This window comes from Neofelis nebulosa, chromosome 1 (assembly GCF_028018385.1).
Source record: "Neofelis nebulosa isolate mNeoNeb1 chromosome 1, mNeoNeb1.pri, whole genome shotgun sequence".
NCBI classification, from domain to species: Eukaryota; Metazoa; Chordata; class Mammalia; order Carnivora; family Felidae; genus Neofelis; species Neofelis nebulosa.
Genome location: NC_080782.1, coordinates 101,844,301 through 101,864,512, shown reverse-complemented (window position 1 = coordinate 101,864,512; position 20,212 = coordinate 101,844,301). Strand labels below are relative to the sequence as shown.

Below are 20,212 nucleotides of genomic sequence, written 5' to 3'. Positions count from 1 at the left end.
GGTCATGGAAAGCTTTGGAAGCCAATGTAATGAAATGGTAAGTTGGTGGGCGTCAAGGTGGGGCAGTTGCCCAACGTGATTCTTAGTGTTCATGAACTCTGCTGGTTCTTCTCAAGTTCTTTATTCATCTATTGTGTTTTCTTTTCCTCTTTTTATGTGAGTGTTCCCAGGGCCCACCCCTTTCTTCTCTCTTTCTAGGCAAGCTTACCTTTCCTTGTTGTTTGAACCACAGGACCTCTTTGAAGACTGCCACATGAGGATCCTTCTCCTGACCTCTGCCCAGGCCACACCTTCTATTTCCAGCTGGCCCGTTTGCTGTATCCATTCATTTAATGAGCACTGGCTTCAAATCCAGAGTGTTATATTTTAAACAGTTTTTCAAATTCTCCTCCAAACCAAAACCCAGTCCAATTTCCTGATTGCTGTTCCCTTACCATCATTCTTCCAGGCATGGTGACTTTACATGTGAGTTTTCCTAATTCTTGCATTCCTTCATTCTCTGTAGTTGATCAGTCATCAAGATGTGCTGATGATTACGGTGGTCTCTTTTCTCTCCTCAGCCATTATGCAAATTCATCTCTGGGTTGTTGCGTTTAACCTCTTCAGATCTGCCATTTCCTTAGACTTTGTGATTGTTTTATTTTCCCCCTCAAATATTATCTCCTGCATTCATCTCTTGCTTTGAAGCCATATACCCTATCTGTTCTAATCTTACAAGTTCTCTATCTTGGTGGGCTTTCTTTTCTTAGAGCAGGACTTTACCCAAGCTACTCTGGTTCCATAACCAGGAATATCTCTAGGGTAGGAGTGGGATACATTATTGTATGTAAGTTATGACACTGGAAAGCTATACATTTGGTATCTTCTTGGAAGTTTTCTTTTTTCTTTTTAAGTGTGTGTGTGTGTGTGTGTGTGTGTTTGAGAGAGAGCACTAGTAAGTGGGGGAGGGGCAGAGAAAGAGAGAATTCCAAGCAGGCTCTGTGCTGTCGGCACAGAGCCTGATGTGGGGCTTGAACTCACTGTGAGGTCATGACCTGAGTGGAGATCGAGTTGACCCTTAACCAACTGAGCCACCCAGGCACCCCTTCTTGGAAGTTTCGTAAGACTTGTTTGCACTTTTTGGGTTATCATTTTGGAAGATGCTCCTGCCCCCTGGATATTTCAGTTACCAGGATGTATTACCTCCTGGTGCCTTGGGTATAGCCTGTGCCTGAAAGGCTGGACTTTCCAAAGGTGAGGATAATTGAGAGCACAATAGCTCAACTCTGTGTCCTGTAGACACAGGTTACTACACTTCATTATATCAAAATACCTAGTGTTGTGTCCAATATACTACAGCCTTTCAATAAACATTTGCTGACTGAATTCCTCGAAAACCTTTGAGGGGGAGGTAAGCTTGTTCTCTGATCATAGCAACATTCGGGACAATGGCTGTGGTCACCGGGGAGAGGATCCAGCTGAGAAAATGCTAATTAAAGATGGTGCTTGGTCACATCTGTGATCGTATAAACCCCCCCCCCCCCCCCCCCCCCCCCCCCCCCCGCACCATAAACAACAGCTGTACTGTTCTCAGGGCCTCCTGCATGTCACGCTTATTCCTGCTCTCAGACCTTGTACGTGTTGTTTCCTCTACTTGGCACGCTCTTGTTCCCTCTTCCGTTGTATGATTAAATTCTTACTCATTATGCAAGTTTTACCTCAAATGGGACATCAAACTTACCATTTTAGGTTTTTGAGGAGGTTGTGTTATGGCTGGGTTTAATCTCTTTCATTAAGCTTGAAAACGATTAGGATAGGAGACACTTAAAATGCTATTTTTTTTTTGTCTCCTGATTTTCCAATACCAGTCCAGTGCCATCGTCAATAAATATTTGTTAAATGAATGTACGGTTCTAACTTAGTTCGACTCAAGCGCAGTGGCCAAGGTTCACGCAGTATATTCTTTAGTTTTATTGTTCGCTTATTTCTGTACTGTTTTATCATTTTGCCAGCAGGTATATGGCTGTCCCTATTTTGGGATGGGGACAGTCGTGTTATTTTTTTGGACTCCAGGTACACAAAAGTCAGAGCAAAGTTCACATTAGGAGGGGCTGTCCCAGCGGTGATAAAGTTTGGAGGTTTTGAGGGGAATGTGTCCTATGTAGTTTAACTACATTTTGGAGGCACTGTATGGAATCTGTAAAAATGATGAAACGCAAGATTAATTTTTTGTGAGGTAGATATTCCTTGCCGAGAATTAGAATTTAACAATGAGGAAGTTCTGACAAAGTAGTGGGGAATTAAAATTTGTCTAACTGGAGATTCCTAAAGAGTTTCCTAACTCATTATCTGTGAAAACTGTCAGATGAACTGAACCCCCTTCTTTAGCATTCTTTAGCAATATCTCCCGTCTCTCAGTTATTATGCTCCACGTCTTTGGAAATAAGTCCTTGCATGACTACCTTACCTGTTGAGAGCACCTTGTACTGCCGTGAAAAGTGTTTTTACACCTTAGCTATTTCGTTAGAGCCATACAGTGCTATTTAATGGAGGAGGTGAACTGAGAGATGTTAAATGACTTGCCTGGGTACATTTGTGCATGCATTAATACACTTGACAAATTAAATGTGCCAGGTTAGGTAAGATAACAGGCAGGAGCAGGTCCTGGTTTTGTGAGGCCTGAGTTGATGTGATTTGAAGTGTTCTCTTTCAGAAAAGGAATAAAAAAATTAAAAAAAAAACCAAATGCATATTAAATTAAAAATTTATGAGAAATGACAGCATTTTTAAAAGCCGAGAAATTCCATATTTATTCGCAATCCAGACTCCCCTTTGCCAAATCCTGAAAAATGCCCTCACACACTCCAGGGCCACCCGACAGGCGAAGGAAGGGTGTCCTAGGGGAAATGGAATGGAAAGACAGCACACTCAATTAATGGCAGTTAGAACATCTCCCACTTAACTCCAGCCTAGAATAGAAACTAATTTTTTTTTTCTGTAACATTTCACCCACCACTCTTTACATAAACACTCAGCCACAACCTGATTTCCCAGTAGTCAATGTTGTTTTCCTCTGATGGTCATGGTGACCACCCCTGACTTTGATAGATCAAACTATCACATTTAAAGTGTATTACTACTGGGGGGCACTCAGTTGGTTAAGCATCTGACTCTTGATCTTGGCTCAGGTTATGATCTCATGGTCTTGGGATCGAGTGCTGTGTTGGGCTTCATGCTGAGTGCAGAGCCTGCTTAAGATTCTGTCTCTCCCTCTGCTTCTCCCCTCACCTCATGAACACATGGTCTTTCTTTCTCTCTTAAAAAAAAGAAAAAAGTGTGTGTGTGGGGGGGTGATATTACTATCGGAAGTTTAGAAATAAATATAAGGCTTAGGACCCTCCTGTGGCCTTGGAAGAGGCCTTGTAAAGCAGGGGCCCTGAAGCTTAAGCTTGGGTAGCTTTATGGTAAATGTGCCCAGCACAGAGTATATAAACATGGAAGGAGCCGGCTGCCCTGCCCTCAACACTTCATTAGTTAGGGAGGCAGAATAATCCCAGAAAGTGAATAGTGAGAAATGGTTGGATAAAGATAGGCTGAAGGTGCTTCTGAAACCACCAGAGGGGCTCAGGGAACACTTCTCAGAGAACCTGGATTCAGAAGGGCAAATGGATTTTGCCAGCAGACTGGTAGAACAAAAATGGTTCAGACAGAGGGTGTGGTCTGAGAAGGCTCATGGGTTTGTCAGAACCTTGTGAATGGAAGAGAGGTCTGGGGTAGCTTTGGAGGGCAGGTGCTGGTGTAGATCATGCCTTGAGTGATAATGATGGGGGCATTGAAACCCAGGTCATTTGACTGCCCCACTGTATCACATTATGTGGTGGTTACATGCATTCTCACGTTCTCATACTTAATTTTGCAGACATTTTCTTATAAGTGCAGAAGAGAAGAACATCTGCCTCTTGGGACAGATGGTGCAACTATTGAGGGCAGAAAGCAGCAGCCTGAGTTCCTTCTCTGGAGCTCTGTTTGAGAGTAACAGTGACACTTGTCTTTCTGGATCAGGTAGCATGGATGTGGGGACTTTTGGGGGACACCTGTTTTCCTAGGGACTTGTCTTTTACCTTTACTTTTTTGAAGATGAGTAACAGGAAGGGAACCTCTAGAGAGAGATTTAGGGAGAAAGCTCATTAAGCAACTTAGAAACAGTTGCCAGGGTAGACCGTGTCAAAGACTAAAAGTTGATCATCTTTAAACATTTCTGAAAACTTGAGTGCCAACTTAGAATTTGAAATGACCAGGTTTTGGAGCAACGTATAGATAATGTCTGGTCTGGGGTCATATGGGATGTAGGAAATTGGGTGGGTGGGAGAGAATTAAAAAATGTAGGTCAGTAAAACTAAATATTTCAGCATGTGATCAAAGTGTTTGTCAGTTAGAATATGGTTGTAGTTATTAAATGTGACTTTCTAGAAAAAGGCAACAACTTCTTGTATTGCCTTGAGAACAGGTAACCCTTGTATTCCCTTCTCAGTAGCCATGTACCCACCCCCACAAAAAAATGAAACTAATGAAGTACTCATTGTCAGCACGGATGTTCACATTAATGCTTTAATGATAGAGTTTTATTAAATCTGTTTTAAATGTACTTGGCCACTCATAAATTAGATTAAGAATATCTGTAGGTCAAACAAGAATCACATATTTGTCATTTAATCTCATCATAAAATCTTATGTGAAAGAGATAATGCATATTTTGGTAAGAAAGTGAAAACACCTGGCATGAATTAGAATAAAAAAAATTATCCCAAGGGGTAGTGGTATAAACATGAGTTGTTGGACTTTTTTTTTTGTATGAAATCCAACATTGGCTTTCATAATACTGCAGTTTACTTTTATTATTGTGACTTTTCAGATGATTTACACCTTCATTACTTAACAAAGAATACAGTAGTAAAGGGGTTTTGGGGAAGTTACCTGTAAACAGAATCATATTAGCAGGAGAGTACACTCTTGAACAAAACCCAGTGGTGAAGACTTTTGATAATCATGCTAAACTCTGTGTTTGAGTTCAGATTTTTATGTACTACATTTGTTTTAAGTGACAGCCCTCTATACATCTTTGCTGTTGAATTTAAAAAATATATTTATACATAAGTGGTGGAGGATTAAATATGAAAATAAAGGGTACTGTGTCAAGACCACTGATTGAACTTAATAGTAAGCTTTCCCCCCAGGCAAAACTGGTTAAAAAAAAATAAAAGGCTAAATTGTCGTAGGTATAAGTTGGTGTATGACAAGTTGGTAGTGGAATTTCTGTGGGTAGCTGCCATTGTGCTTTCAGTGGAAGTTGGAATGACTGGGAGGGGCATTCATTAAACTGCATGTGGTCCTGATGAGAATACAGAATAGTTCCTGAAACATTTTTGACGGCAGATAATTGAAAGTATCTTCAACCTCCATCAAGGAACCTCCCCACCCCCCCAGCCAATCCCCCACCCTTGACTCCTAGAAGTCTCCAGGAGTTATGTGAGTGGAGTGATAGAGCTTGTGATCTTGGGCTTTTGGGTTTTTTCATTCAGCATAATGTCCTTATGATCCATCCCAACTGCTGTGTGTATCAGCAGTTCATTCTCCTTTGTTGATGAGTAGTATTCTGTGGTATGGACGCACCAGTTTCTTCAACCTTTCTCATAATGTAGGACATGTTGGTTGCTTCCAAGTGTTGGCTACTGTAAGTCTGCTGTGTATAGTTCTTTGTGTGGACATGATTTTCATTTCTCTAGGATGAATGTCCAGCTGTGTGATTGCCGGATTCTATGCTAAATACATGCTTTAGCTTTCAAAGGAACTGCCAAGCTGTCTTCCATTGTGGCTGTACCGCATTACTTTTGCTTCAACAGTAGACGGGAGATCAACATTCTTTGTATCCGTGTCTGTATGTTGCATGGTTGCTGTTTTTTCTTTCGGGTTTTATTGAGAAATAATTGATTTACATCACTGGATAAGTTGAAAGTGTACAGCATGATGGTTTGATATACATACGGTGCAATGATGACTACAGTAGGTGTAGCTAATATCCACCTTCTCATATACATAGTTACTTACAGGAAGCCAAGGTGGTGTATGGGGCTGTGGAGGCCAAACTACTTTGTTGATAAGTATCGTTTTCCTGCCTCTCCCTTTCTTTTCTGCTCCTGTCCTGATCCTGTTCCTTAAGAGTTAACTCTTAACTCAGAGGACTGTTAGGTACCTGGAGGTGTTTTTCAGATTGGTAGCTCTGACCCTCCAATGCTTGGTCTCTGCAGAGCTATGCATACTAGAATTTGGATCCTGACCTGGTCACCTGAAACCTGATGCCTTCTGTTCTTCCTGGGTCTGACTCCTCCTTAGACCCCCGGTTCTCTCCTTGGAATGTGTGGTGCCCCACCTTGTCCTCCAGTGTTACAGCATCACATGCCTTACTGTGCATGGGCCCTTGGCCAGAGTTCGACCTTCAAGTTAGCATTCTTCTCAGCCTTGGCCCCTTTTGGTCTCATCCTGTAGCTGCCTGGGATCAGAGAGAGAGGCAAATTGAGGAGTTGGAATGTCTTGGGGGGTGATTTATTCTTGGATTAATGGTGATAGTGTATGTATGTATAGTGTGTAAGGAAGAAGTAGTTGGTACAAGTAAAGTGGCTATGCGTTGGCTACCCAGCGTGGGGAGGAATATTACTTCTGCCTCAGTGTAGGAAATGACTTTGCTTTCTCAGTGCAGGGAGAGGAGAAGGACTTGACAGAGTAGGCTGGCTTGGGAGTTCCAAAGGACAGGCATACAAACTATCTTATAGCATTGAATCTGAACAGAAATTGGGAAGTTCTAGATCGGTAGATGTAAATTACTAACATATGTGTTGTAGAATAGAGCCATATGTTCAGTTTAACCATGCCTGAACAGTATGCAGGAGCAAGCTCACTTATTTTGAAAAAAATTTAAAAAGAAAAACTGACATAAGTTTTGTTTTTATGTTTCCTATGAGTGACCCTCTATTAACCAAAGAAATCCATCCATTATTCTCTAAACAAAATTGAAACAAAACAAGCATTATATCAAAGGCATGAATTTTTATATTTTCTAGTATGAAAAGGTTGTATGTATTTCTGGAATATAGAAGTTGATGAGTAATCCCTACTGGCTGGTAGTAAACTGAAACACTAAAATGATAAGACTAGAAGACAACTGAGAAACTAATTACCCAATCGAGTTTCACTTTGGGAAAGTTAAATTTACTCAATAATTACGAAGACCCTAGTGCCTATGTGAGAATAGCTGCCCTAATCCCCTGGAAGTGGTAATTCTGCCTGATGGGTTGTGAGTAGCTTGGGAGTTTTTATTGCAACTTCCTTTGTTTGGGATGGTAATTGGTTAAAATGTTTTTGTTGTTGTGTTTTTTATTTCATACAACAATAATTCTGGCTCATGTTTGGCTTTTGAACATCAGTAACAATAGGTATGGGAATCATTTTTATAGATCCACTTTGTGATCCTGCCTAGTGCTGAGGTTCTAACCAACACCTGGCCCTACCACCTTATATAGGGTGTGCTTACTCTTCTCCCAGCAGGGAGTGGGTCTTGTCCAGGTCATAGAATGAGTGACCAAGTTAGAGCATTCTGATTCTGGTGATGTTACCTTTTAGAAGTTTTCATTTTATAGGGTAGCCCACTTATGGAGCACACCGTATAATTAAAGTCCGTATAATGTTTCCCCCATTTTTACTTTGTGAAAAATTTTTTATTTGGCAGTATTTTTAGGCTGAAGAATTGAGTTTTTGCATATACTTCAATGTGTTTTCTGTAATGTTAACCTCTTAAATAACCGTGATACAAATATGAGAAATTAGAAATGGATTGGTACAGTAGCATTAACTACATTGCAGAACTAACTTGGCATTTCAGTTTCCCCACTATTGTCCTTTTTCTCTTCCAGTATCCAGTTTCTCAGTGGTGTGTGTGTGTGTGTGTGTGTGTGTGTGTGTGTGTGTGTGTTTATGTCTTTGACAATTACGAGGAATAGTGGTCAGATACTTTGAGAGTGTCCTTCAATTCAGCTTTTGTGATGTTTTCTTATGATTAGACTCAGGTTTTAGATTTTTGGGAAGGGTATCACAGAGGTGAAGTACCTTTCTCATTGCATGGTATCAGGAGGTACCTGATATCATTGTGTCTAATTACAGGTGATGTCAATTTTGATCACTTGGTTAGGGCAGTGTCTAACAGGTTTCTCCCTAGTAAAGTTAGTATTTTTTCTTATTCCATACTCTATTTGTTAAAAGTGAGTCACTGTTAAGGTTAGTAGAATAATTAATGCATATCTTATAGGAGAGAATTTTAGATGATCACCAAAACCAACTACATAATTTGTAGGGTCCAAAAGAAAGTGAAAATGTGGGACCCCATGTTCAAAATTAATAAAAAATTTCAAGATGGAAGTGGCGGAGAAGAAACCAAACTGTGAGCCCTTCTGTGCATGGAACACTGCAGCTGCACAGACTGCACACCCATCCGAATGGCCCTGAGGCCATTCAGTATCCTGTTTGTCCTTAACTTGCCCACTAATTTTATCATTCCTTCATAGATCTTCCTGTAGAAATTATTACTATGGGTGTTTGAATAGCGACCTTGTTTTTTTCTTGTTGGTTCTATTCTATATTGATTGGAGTTCTTAGGTAAGGAAGTCCATAACATATGGATTCCACAATATTTGTTGTATTCTTTGGGTTATAACCAAATACTGTCATTTATCTGCTCAAGTTATTTCAGCTTTAGAGATTGAGAGCTCTTTCAGATGGACTCCTCTGTCTCTTTGAAATGCTTCCATCTGTTTTTGTTGTTGGGAACTTCTTTTTTAGTACCATGAGATGCTTCCGATTGCTCTTGTATTTTCCGACTCAACTCAGCCTTTTCTCCAAGGAGACTTGTTTCCTTTTTATTGGAGAATGGGATATAGAAACCAAGATCTAAGCGTTAGTTGTGCTCATTGCCACTGGAGTGTTACTGCTTCCACACTTTCTCGGTGGACAGAGCTTGGGAATGTATACAGTAATCCATTATACAAACATAACTATGTTTTTATGTTTACCTGTCTGATATATGAAAATGAACATGACCTCCTATCCATGACTGCAGTCTAGTGCTATGGAGTTTGCTGTAGTATTCACCCTTTGATTATAACTCTTCTTGTGTTTGACAGTGAGAAATTTGGCTGTGTTTAACTACACATGTTTCCTCATTATTCTAACTTAGTGCTTTTGTAATTGCTAATCTGTACTCCTGTGAGACTATAAATTTTCCAGCTTGAGGACAGGATTTATGTCCAACATAGCTTGTTCTTTGTCACTGAAGTGTTTTTATTATCAATGATTGTTGAACTTTGTTAAACCTGATCTCAATAAATGTACAAAAAGTATTTTTCATCTGTAGTCTGTTAACCTGGTGAATTATATTGATATTTGAATGTTGAACCAGTTTTGAATTCTTGAGATAAACCCCACTTGGTTGTGATGTGTTATCCTTTTTATGTATGGCTGGTTTTAATTTCCTAGTATTTGCTGGGTTTTGTTTTTATGTTTGTGAGGAACACTGGTCTGTAGCTTTTTTTTCTCGTAATGAGTTTGTCAGGATTTGGGAGTAATGGAATTCCTTTCTCATCTGAAGAAAGATTCCACATATGTAGACTAGGAAATCTTTTGGTTCATATAAAATGAGGTAATAAAATAAAAAAAAAAAGGAGGTAATGATAAAAAAAATACTGTGAAACTATAAATAGTCTACCTTTAAAAAATTTTTCTTTACATTTATTTATTTTTGAGAGACAGAGCACAAGTGGGGGAGGGGCAGAGAGAGAAGGAGACACAGAATCTTGAAGCAGGCTCCAGGCTCTGAGCTGTCAGCACAGAAACCGGCAAAGGGCTTGAACTCACAGACCGCGAGATCATGTCCTGAGCCAAAGTCGGACGCCCAACTGACTGAGCCACCCAGGCTTCCCTAAATAGTCTACCTTTTTGACTGAAGTGCAAGTGAAGATCTCTTGATCCTTGTTCACTTTTCTCTGCTTCTTGGTGAGATGGACACTTTCTTCTCGCGGTATGTGACTTGATGCCTACAGTGCACCCAGGGCTAGTGCCAATGTATATCTTGCTGCTGAAGCTGTGCCAAAGGGCACTCTCTGAAAGTTTCAGCAAGCCTGGGCTCAATTTGCATGGAATTTTGCATGCATGTTAACTAGTGGAGGGAAATGGGCAAAAAACTATTTGGAACAGGCACAGAGTTCAGTGAACTTTTCCCTTGAAATTGTCCACGTGCTTCCATTATACACAGAACAGTAGGAAAGTCCTCATTAGGCTAGCAGAACTGAGGCGTATTCCCACCACTTGGGTTCCAGGCTCTTAACCTAGTTCACAAATTGCCCATCTCTGATTGCCTCTTGGAGGAAAAATGGAGGGAAATAAATTTTAGGGATAATATAAACTTTGTTCTGAAATCGGAGTTTACTACTTCATTGATTTCAGAGGTAAGATTATTGAAATAAACATACAGTGAACATTTGTTTCGAGGGGTTCCTTTGGTCACTATTTATTGTGGTTTACCCAGATAACTCATTCCACTTCTACTTGCAAATGGGGGAGGTGCAGTAGTCCTAAGAAAATAAAATAAGTATATGAAATACAAATTTTTATGCAAATGCCATATTTGAGGAGGCAGTTATTATGAAAAAACTCTTAAGCCTTCCTACAAAGGCTTTTTACATGTCTGTATTTCCCAGGGGCCAGATTGGTGACACAGGCAAATTCTAGGGGATCGCTTTCAACATACTTTCAAATGCATCCAGCCATTCTCCCAGGACCTCTCTTGGTCTTTTTTATCTTCGTTCATAATTGCTTTGTAAATTCTTTGTTTTCATTGACCCCATCCCTCCAAGCTACTGATGTAGTGTTGCCACAAGGCTAAGTGTCAAATCATAGATGCTGTAGTTTGCTTGCTGATACCACTTAATTTTGCTTCTTGGGACAGGTGAAGGTTGATTTGTGGCAGGGAGTGGTAGGGTAAGGGCACAGGAAGAGGAAATTGAGTCACTAGTGTCTTTCCAGGCCTGTTGACTTGGTTTTTGGAATAAATAGAAGCTTCTAGTAAAACGATTTGAGATGTGATATTGACATGTTTGTGAACATCATCACCACTCAGAAGTTTGGAGAATAGGGAGCCATGATGGTATTTTTTGAAGGAGGGAGAAAGTCATCCAAGGATTCAGTCATTCTGAATACCTCTTATATTTGTAAGGTGGAATTCTGTAGCTTGGAAATGGCCATTTTCATGGTAAATCAAATATTTGTGGTTCTTGAAGGAATACAGGGTAGTAATATATGCAGATTATAGGTTGATGTATTCCTTCCTCTATTTGGCATTATTTGTTTTGCCCTGAGTAAGTGTGTGCGCGCATGTGCAAATTTGAAATTGCAAATGGATGTCCTTAAAGAAAAATTTATGTCATTATTTCTTCACCAGGGAAAATGAAAGAAAGAAAAAGGCTGAGAATAAACTAGATTTTAGATCTAGTAAGTGGCTTCAGCTTGGAGATACAGGTGGACCTCCTGGTGAGATGGACCTGGATTAGCATTTTAACATCAAGGAAGTAATTCAACTTCTCTGGGTCTTGATTCTTATTTATAGAATGAGGGGAGTAAGCGCTTGTAAAGTGCCTGCATCATTGACTAGCATATATAGTTAATTATCATTCATTGTCTCTCTCTCTCTTTTTTTTAAATGTTTATTTATTTTAAAGTTTGATTTGTTTTTGAAAGAGAGACAGAGAGTGAGTGGGGGAGGGGCAGAGGCGGGGGGGGGGGGGGGGGGGAGAGAATCCCAAGCAGGCTCTGCACTGTCAGCATGGAGCCCCAGGCGGGGCTTGAACCCACACACCGTGAGATCATGACCTGAGCTGAAACGAAGAGTCGGACTCTTAACCAACTGAGCCACCCAGGCGCCCCAAATGTTTATTTTTGAGAGACAGAGACAGAGTGCGAGCGGAGGAGGGGCAGAGAGAGAGGGAGACACAGAATCTGAAGCAGGCTCTAAGCCCTGAGCCGTCAGCATGGAACCCAACGAGGGGCTCGAGCTCACAGGCCGTGAAATCATGATCTGAGCCCAAGTTGGACGTTCAACTGACTGAGCCATCCGGGCGCCCCATCATTCGTTGTCTGTTGAACCAGGTAGTGATTAGGCTCACTTGATGAGAAAGGCAAGTGTGGGGGCAGGACTTGAAGAGAAACAAAGTCAGCTTCTAAGTTTGGGAATTGTGATACAGTGAGATGGGCAAGACTTCAGGAAGACTTCAGCTTTCTCACTTGGAACACAGTGGAGATGTTGAAGGTGTGAAGAGACAGCAAACCAGAACTAGATGTGTCCTTTTCTGAGAGGCACTGAGGAAGATCACTGGGCATTGAAATGTGTCCGGGAGTAATTCTTCCATTGTCAGAAAGGAATGCCCAGGGAGGTCCAAGGTCAAAGAGGATAGTATGTACAAAAGCTTATTTTGAGGACATTGTTTGTTTTATCATCAGTATGATGATATCCTACATCAGCATAACTTTTGGGCCATATATATGTCCCTGTGTTTTTTTTTTTTTTTTAGTTAATTTATTTAGTTTGAAAGAGACAGCATGAGTTGCAGAAGGTGAGAAAGGGAATCCCAAGCAGGGCCTGCACTGTGAGTGAAGATCTGGACACAAGGCTTGATTCCACAAGGCTTAACTCACTGAGCCACCCAGGTGCCCCTGTCTCTGTGTTTACGTCCCTGTACTATTTAGATAAACTCACATGGAATCTCATGCACAAATCTTAAGAGTATACAGGGTAAATTTTTACAAACGCATATTTGTATCATCACCCAAGTCAAGATAGAGAACATTGTCCAGCACATTTTTGTGCCCCCTCCCAGTTGTTTGTATGAATGCTATTGGGACTATCGTTGTAGATTATTTTCATGAATTAAGAGATTTTGACTGAACATTCTCTTCCTAACACGTTAGTATTGAGAAAGTAAATACAAGATACAAAAATATTTAGCTGAGACAGAAAAGAGTGAGCTCTCTGATTATATTTCCTAACATTTCCTTATACAAAGTGAATGCTTGTTCATGAAGTGAATTCATTTCTTACCACTTTCACGAAAACACTTCTTCCATTGTGTGGGTCAGGCTGTGGTACTCTGATTTAGACAAAATAGACAACAAGTGGTGAGAAGATGGCTTGAAACCCAAACTCAAACGAGCAAGGAACCACAGTCACAGTCTTAACTGTCATCTGTGGAGTCTGGGTTTGGTGCTGCTGCTGCTGAACTGTGTGGCTGATTCCCTTTGCAGTCACCCCCTGCTGATTCCGCGATTACTGTCTCTGATCTCCCTATCTTGATGTCACTCGCCCCAAATTTAGAATCTGAAATGGGACATGATGGGCTGAGCCTGGGTCATATGACTGCCAAAGGCCAGCAGAGGAAATGTCCGTTTTTGTATTGTGAGGTAGGGTCTTGCTTGCCACGAAGACTCAAACATCGGATGATTCTCTAAAAATAGGAAGAGGTTTGGATGTCATTTAGACAAAAACGAAACCAAGCGCAACTGAAAGGCAAACTGTCCATCATACTTTAAAGCTTACTTCTGTTATTTTAGAACACAGCATATCTGAAGTGTTATGTGTTAGGTAGCAGATGCTGCTATCTCAATATGCTATTGACTTGTGTGGGGAGCTGTTAACGGATCTCCTAAAGTTCGTCTCTTAGGAGTAATGCCTTGAGTTTTCAAGTAAAAGTATCTAGGTGTCCTTGGTCTTGAACAAAAGTATGCTGGGATTGAAAAGATGTCTCTCCCCATCCTGTAACTGAGTGGTGACATGTGCTGATCAGAATTTCCTTTTGATGTGTTCAGATAGTATCAGTTACCAGAGCCCAAGAGATGGGCTAACAAAACTGTTAACGGCTTCATTTATTACAAAGAGGGAGGAGATTTTCTTCTGATACAAGCTATAGGCTTGTTTTGGAATGAAGACTAATAATTTAATTCATTTGGCCTTAAGAAGTTCAACAGTATCAAGATGAGGGTTTTTTGTTTCTTTTTTTAATGACAAGCTATGATGAACCAGGCACCTGTGATTCCTCAATGTCTCAATAGCTACACCTCTCAACTGAGAATTGTTGCTTTCTTTGCTTTGATGGCAAGTCTGGAGAATTCTATGACAATTAATGAGTATACTGGGTATGTCAGTGTATAGTATTTCGAGTGCTGAGGGCCTGTTTTGAGGTCCAGTGTTGTTCTTGCTTATGTTATTTGTGTTAGGAGTCTACATGGTTATCCAACCTGTTGCAGTCTGGATTTTGCTTGCGCTTATTTTGCTGGAGCCAAGTTGGGGGTTGATAATACTTCTGATATCAACACTTGGACTACTCAGCATTGGTGTCCTGTTCACCCAGTGTTGCTTGCTAGACAGCTCTCTGGCCCCAAAGACCACCCGTGCCAGTGATTGTGATCATGAGCCTGCTTTTGTTTTGATCCCCTTTGTTGTGTAAACACCATTGCTCTCCTGACTGGCCAACCCCAGCAGTTGCAGGTTCTTAGTTAATATTCTTGAGACTGTTCCGGAGTGCGTGTTTTTCAACACTATACATAGTCATATCATGGCTTCATTATGAAGGTCGTTTGAAGGGCTATTAGAGAAAATGTCGGTTTTAGCCAGGTTAATTGGTCTTGAAATATTTAATATTTCTTAGCACAAGGGGAGAAAAATCTCGATTCTAAGGCTTTGTGAATAATAATAAAGTTGATATGGGTGATGTAGAACTCATTACTGAAAGATACTCTACACTTCCTGTGCTCTGAATTTCTAAATGTTTCCCTCTATAAAAAGTGTACCGCTGCTGTTTGAGTGACCTGTTTACATACTTACAGTATGTTCTTTATTTGAACACTTGGTGAATCTAGAGCATTCACTGAGACAGAGGATGCAGAATGAAGTGCAAGAAAAAACCCCCCAAAGAACGAACAAAAAACCCCCCAAAGAACGAACAAAAAACCCCTGAAAAACTGACCCAAGCAAATACATGCTCAGGTAGTTTGTGTAAATGGATATGAGGGGACTGCATACATTCATAGTTTGTCGTTCTACTCAACTTTGTAAGTGCAGGCCTGTTGTGACATTACCATGACAAATTATTTGGTGTCTTTGATTTGTCTGCATCCTAGAGAAGCCCTACTCTATTTAAGTCTGATATGTAACAGTGTTACATTAGTTTCAGGTGTACAATTAGTGGTTCGAAGTTCTATACATCAGTCGGTGCTTATCCTGGTAAGTGTGCTCTTAATCCCTTTCACCTATTTCACCTGTTCCCCTACCCATCTCCCCTCTGGTAGTCCTCTGCTTGTTCTCAATATTCAAGAGTTGTTTTTTTATCTCTTTTTTCCTCATCTGTTTTGCTTCTTAAATTTCACGTATGAGTGAAATGCGGTATTTGTCCTTCTCTGGCTGACTTACTTCACTTAGCATTATATTCTCTAGATCCACTCGTGGTGTTGGCAATGGCAAGATGTCATTGTGGTTTTTTTTTTTTCTTCCCCAAGTTTCTGATACCTACTAATCAGTATAAACCCCAACACAATACATCATGATTTTGTGCATTTAGAGGGGAGATAATTCCCGGATAAGTAGAAAATTGTGTGGATGACTTCTGGAAGACCTTGATTCTCAGCAGCTTTATAGTGAAACATTTTATTTAGAAGTCTGGACTTTTTTTTCTTCAGTTTGCTGTAATCTACGTTCACTGAGTAGAACTTGTATTGATCGTTGGGACCCTGTTTGTTCTAGGGTTCTGGGTTATTCTTGCTATCCCCACTGACCTCGGGACTGAACAGTGCCCAGGGACAAGACTTATAGCAGCTCCATTACCTCCTGCTCCAGTAAATACAGAGAAGGGGGATCAAGCTCAGATGCTGCTTGGCCTGACCAAGAATCTGGCTTAACATGATTGTGGTAGGGGCCTCAGTTCCAGAAGATGAAAAGATCAAATCTGCAAGGCCGACCACTAAGTAGTCCCTATACCAAGCACAGATGGCATTCTTTGTTTCGTGGCTGAGTAAGATTCTATTGTATATATGTATCTACCACATCTTCTTTACCCATTCATCTGTGGATGGACACTTGGATTGCTTCCGTATTTTGGCTGTTGTAAATGATGCTGCAATAATCATAGAGTGCATATATCTTTTTGAATTCGTGTTTTTGTATTCTTTGGATTAATACCCCATAGTGTGATTACTGGATCATATGGTAACTCTTGTTAAAATTTTTTGAGGAACCTTCGTACTGTTTTCCAGAGTGGCTGCACCAGTTTGCATTCCCAACAACAGTGCAGGAGGGTTCCTTTTTCTCCACATCCCTGCCCACACTCATTCGTTCTTGTGTTTTGTTTTGTTTTTTTTTAATTTTTTTTTTTTAACGTTTATTTATTTTTGAGACAGAGAGAGACAAAGCATGAACGGGGGAGGGTCAGAGAGAGAGGGAGACACAGAATCTGAAACAGGCTCCAGGCTCTGAGCAGTCAGCCCAGAGCCCGACTCGGGGCTCGAACTCACGGACCGTGAGATCGTGACCTGAGCCGAAGTCAGACGCTTAACTGACTGAGCCACCCAGGTGCCCCCGTTCTTGTGTTTTTGATTTTAGCCATTCTGACAGATGTGAGGGGTAACTCATTCGACTTTTGATTTGCTTTTCCCTGATTATTAGTGGTGTTGAGCATCTTGTCAGCCTGAGGTGGTTTGCCCCTCCTCCTCCTGTCCTTTCTTGGTCACCTGACTGGTTTTCTGGTCATGCTCATGTCGGTTGAATTGTCTAACTCCTTTATTTTCCTCTTGTCCTTAATCTTGTCCTCTTCACATTGTGGTTGATCTCTCTGCTCTCTCCTGTAGCCACCTCTCTGGGTTTCTGCCTTCCCCTTTCCAGGAGATCTCTTTATTAGAATATCAACATTGTATTTGAGAAAACTGGAATGATGACAGTAACTTAGGTTGTGTCCAATATAACCACATCACTGATAACGTAGAAAGTGGTCATTTTTAAAAAATTTTTAAATATTTATTTTTGAGAGAGAAAGGAGACAGAATGTGAGCAGGGGAGGAGCAGAGAGAGAGAGAGAGAGAGAGCAAGAGACCGACAGAATCTGAAGCGGGCTCTAGGCTCTGAGCTGTCAGCACAGAGCCCAATGCGGAGTTCGCACTCACGAACTGTGAGATGATGACCTGGGCTGAAGCCGGACGCTTAACTGACTGAGCCACTCAGGCACCCCCAAAAGTGGTCATGTTCTTATGCTTCGGTGATTGTTTATTCATTGTTGCTTTCAGTAAGGAAAGTAAAATTTTGAGTGCTAACTGCATGTGAGGCATTGCCCTGAATGCTGAAAATTTCAAATAGAACAGAGCTCTTAGTTTTCTGGGCATGAGATATCATAGAAGAAAGATGAATTGTAATGATCATGTGTTAGCTTGTGAAAGAATCCTATTAGTAAGTTTATTGTTGTATTAATTACAGTGGCAAAGAACTATTGTTACGGGTCATGGAAATGATGTTGTTACACTGAAAATCGGATTAATTAAAATGGAATTTTTCGATATACTAGTTAGGAAGAGTTTAGAGCTCCTCAAGCTATATTCCAATATGCAGAAGAAATATTGTTTCTTCACTTATTTCTAAGAAAGATGTGTCCTCCTGACCCCTTGTCTGCTGGGCAGTAGAACACAAAAGGAGTCTACTGCAGTATATGTTGTCTGATGAAATGATATAAATAAATAGTTGCTTTATGTTTTCTATGCTCACTTATTTAGATAAACTTTTCAATTTCTCAGGTATGTGGCCTCATCTCTTCCTTTCTAGGGTACTTTGTGCAGGTCTGGGGAACAGAGTGGGGATTGGGTGTCCTCTGCCTTCATGCCACTTCTCAATGACCTTTTCTGTTTTTGGGTGTCTGGCTGGTATCTGCAGCTATGTAGGTTGTGGGCTGGTCTCTTTGAGCTTTGTCAAGCCCCAGTTGTGGTCCTCAGCTGACTTTGACTCCATCTCTCAGCCCTTGCTAACACTTTTTGGGACCTCTCCAGATCTATCACCTCCTCAATCCAGTGCGTGGCCTAGGACCTCACCATTGTACATCTCTGCTGTGAGTTATCTTTTGTTTAGCCAGGTCTCTTGCTTCTTGATTCACTTCTTTCTCCATCCTTCTTAGGAGTACACAGTAACTTCTGGTCCCATCCACACCATACTAGAACTCAAATTGGCTATACAGTGGGTTAAATGTTAGTCTCAGTCTTGAAGTGTCCTGGAACTTATCTGAAACCTTTTCCTTGTTAGGGTCAAAAATAAGAAGGGAGATCAGAGTGCTCATGTTTGACCACCCCTGTCTTCTTGTAATCCCCTGATCCCAGAAGGAGTGAATTTTAGGCTTCACCCTATTGAAGCTTCTTTCTGTAGTTGGTAGCAAGCATCATCCCTAGCCTTAATAAGAAGCAGCTTTGCCTTCCATAGAAGACACCGCAATCTGAAATTTTCAAGCTCTGTTCTTGATAAAGCCGACTTTTCCAGCCCATTGTCTTGATGTAAAATCACGTTTTCAATGTCAGAAGCAGATAGTTCTCTTTTGTTTTCTGCTGTCACAGTGCTAAAATGTCCTGTCTCCTCAGGACAAGCATCCATAGCTGCAAGGCTTCAGGTTGACAAGGGAAAGATGACACACAAACTGTGTGTGTGTGTGTGTGTGTGTGTGTGTGTGGAGGTGGAGGGTGGTAGAGAAATCACTATCAAAGTATTACCCTTGTCATACTAGTCATACTAGGTATCAGTAACTAACTCTTTGCAAGTTGGAAGACACATATATCACATGCATAGAGGGTACATGTTCCCAGAAACAAAGCCTCACTACCTCAATAACAAGGCAAATTATATTCTTACATATGAAGAAAGCATTAGCTGGGGATTATATTCCTGCCTAAGTACTAGATAGGACTCCTTGCCAGGTGGCATTGAAGAAAAGCTACAGACCACCAGGTGACAGGAAAGATGTCTTGCAGGAGAGTGGACAGTTGCAGGTTCTCATATCGATCCTGCCTGTTGGACCATCTACCTCAGAGGCAAATGGGTTAAACTAAGAATGTGTTGTTCTAAAAGACAAATGACTTGATGTATGTCAAAATATTTTGAGTGTGGCAGTTGCCTTAAATAGTAAGCATGAATATTGAAAATAATGGTAATAAGCTTTTTTAGTTGTCACTTGAGATTTTAGAGTTCATTTAGTAATCATTATATTTTACAGATAGGAGTAAATGACCACATGAGTAGATATGACAGGTGGTCCCTGGAGGGAACATAACTTTATTTTTGGTTGAATTAATCAATGAAGAGAGCAGAGTAAACTAAGGGGGTTACAAGAGAGTAGAGCAAGAGCTTGTGATGCATTGGAAGACAGGGGAGGGGAGAGGTTCAAAAAATGAGAGGTCATACGCGTTAGCAAAGAGGTTAGTTACATAAGATTATTTTTGAGGTTAGTTACAGAAGATTGAAGATGTCAGTGAGGGTGTTTAGCTACCAGTTGGAGGTATGGTAGGATGTCGGCTGGATTGCAGTGAGTTAGAAAGGGAGACCAGGATTGCAGACCTTGGCTGTCACAGGAAATAGCGAGAGCATATAAGATGAAGGAAGAATTTGACTCTGAAATGGTATTGGACTTGAACGTGTTGATAATCTCATGAGGGTCCCAGTTGAAATGCAAGGGGAAGAGGGTGTATGATGGGTGGAATGGTACAATCTGACAAATGGGGAGTAGATGCACAGCCAGACCTTGAGGGGAAATGTCCTCCTCTGAGACTTAAAAGTGTGAATCAGGGTCACAGGCTGAACTGAGGTCCTGGGTCCAGATTTTCCAACCCTATTCATTATTCTTCCTTCTGACTGACTTCTTCTTATAAATGGGACATACATATCTCAAAGTGGATATTCAAGAAAACGAAAAGGCTACCTATGCCAAAATTGAACATATATTTTGTCATTTTGCTGACCATCTTAGGATTTGAAGAACCTTTGGGGGAATTTGAAAGGCCCTTGCCTTTGAAAATAGCAGCTTTCTACAAAATGTGATAGTTCTCCAATTTCCTCAAACCAAGAGGCTTGAAC

The 20,212-nt window shown here is 40.8% G+C and overlaps 1 protein-coding gene and 1 pseudogene across 1 annotated transcript in view; one reads left to right on the top strand and one right to left on the bottom strand.

The window, feature by feature from the left end:
- ARHGEF28 (Rho guanine nucleotide exchange factor 28) overlaps positions 1 to 20,212 on the top strand; it is a 306,764-nt gene that overhangs the window by 70,532 nt on the left and 216,020 nt on the right. The gene's annotated exons all lie outside the window — the stretch shown is intronic.
- LOC131489117 (cytochrome c oxidase subunit NDUFA4-like) lies at positions 15,664 to 16,023 on the bottom strand (annotated as a pseudogene).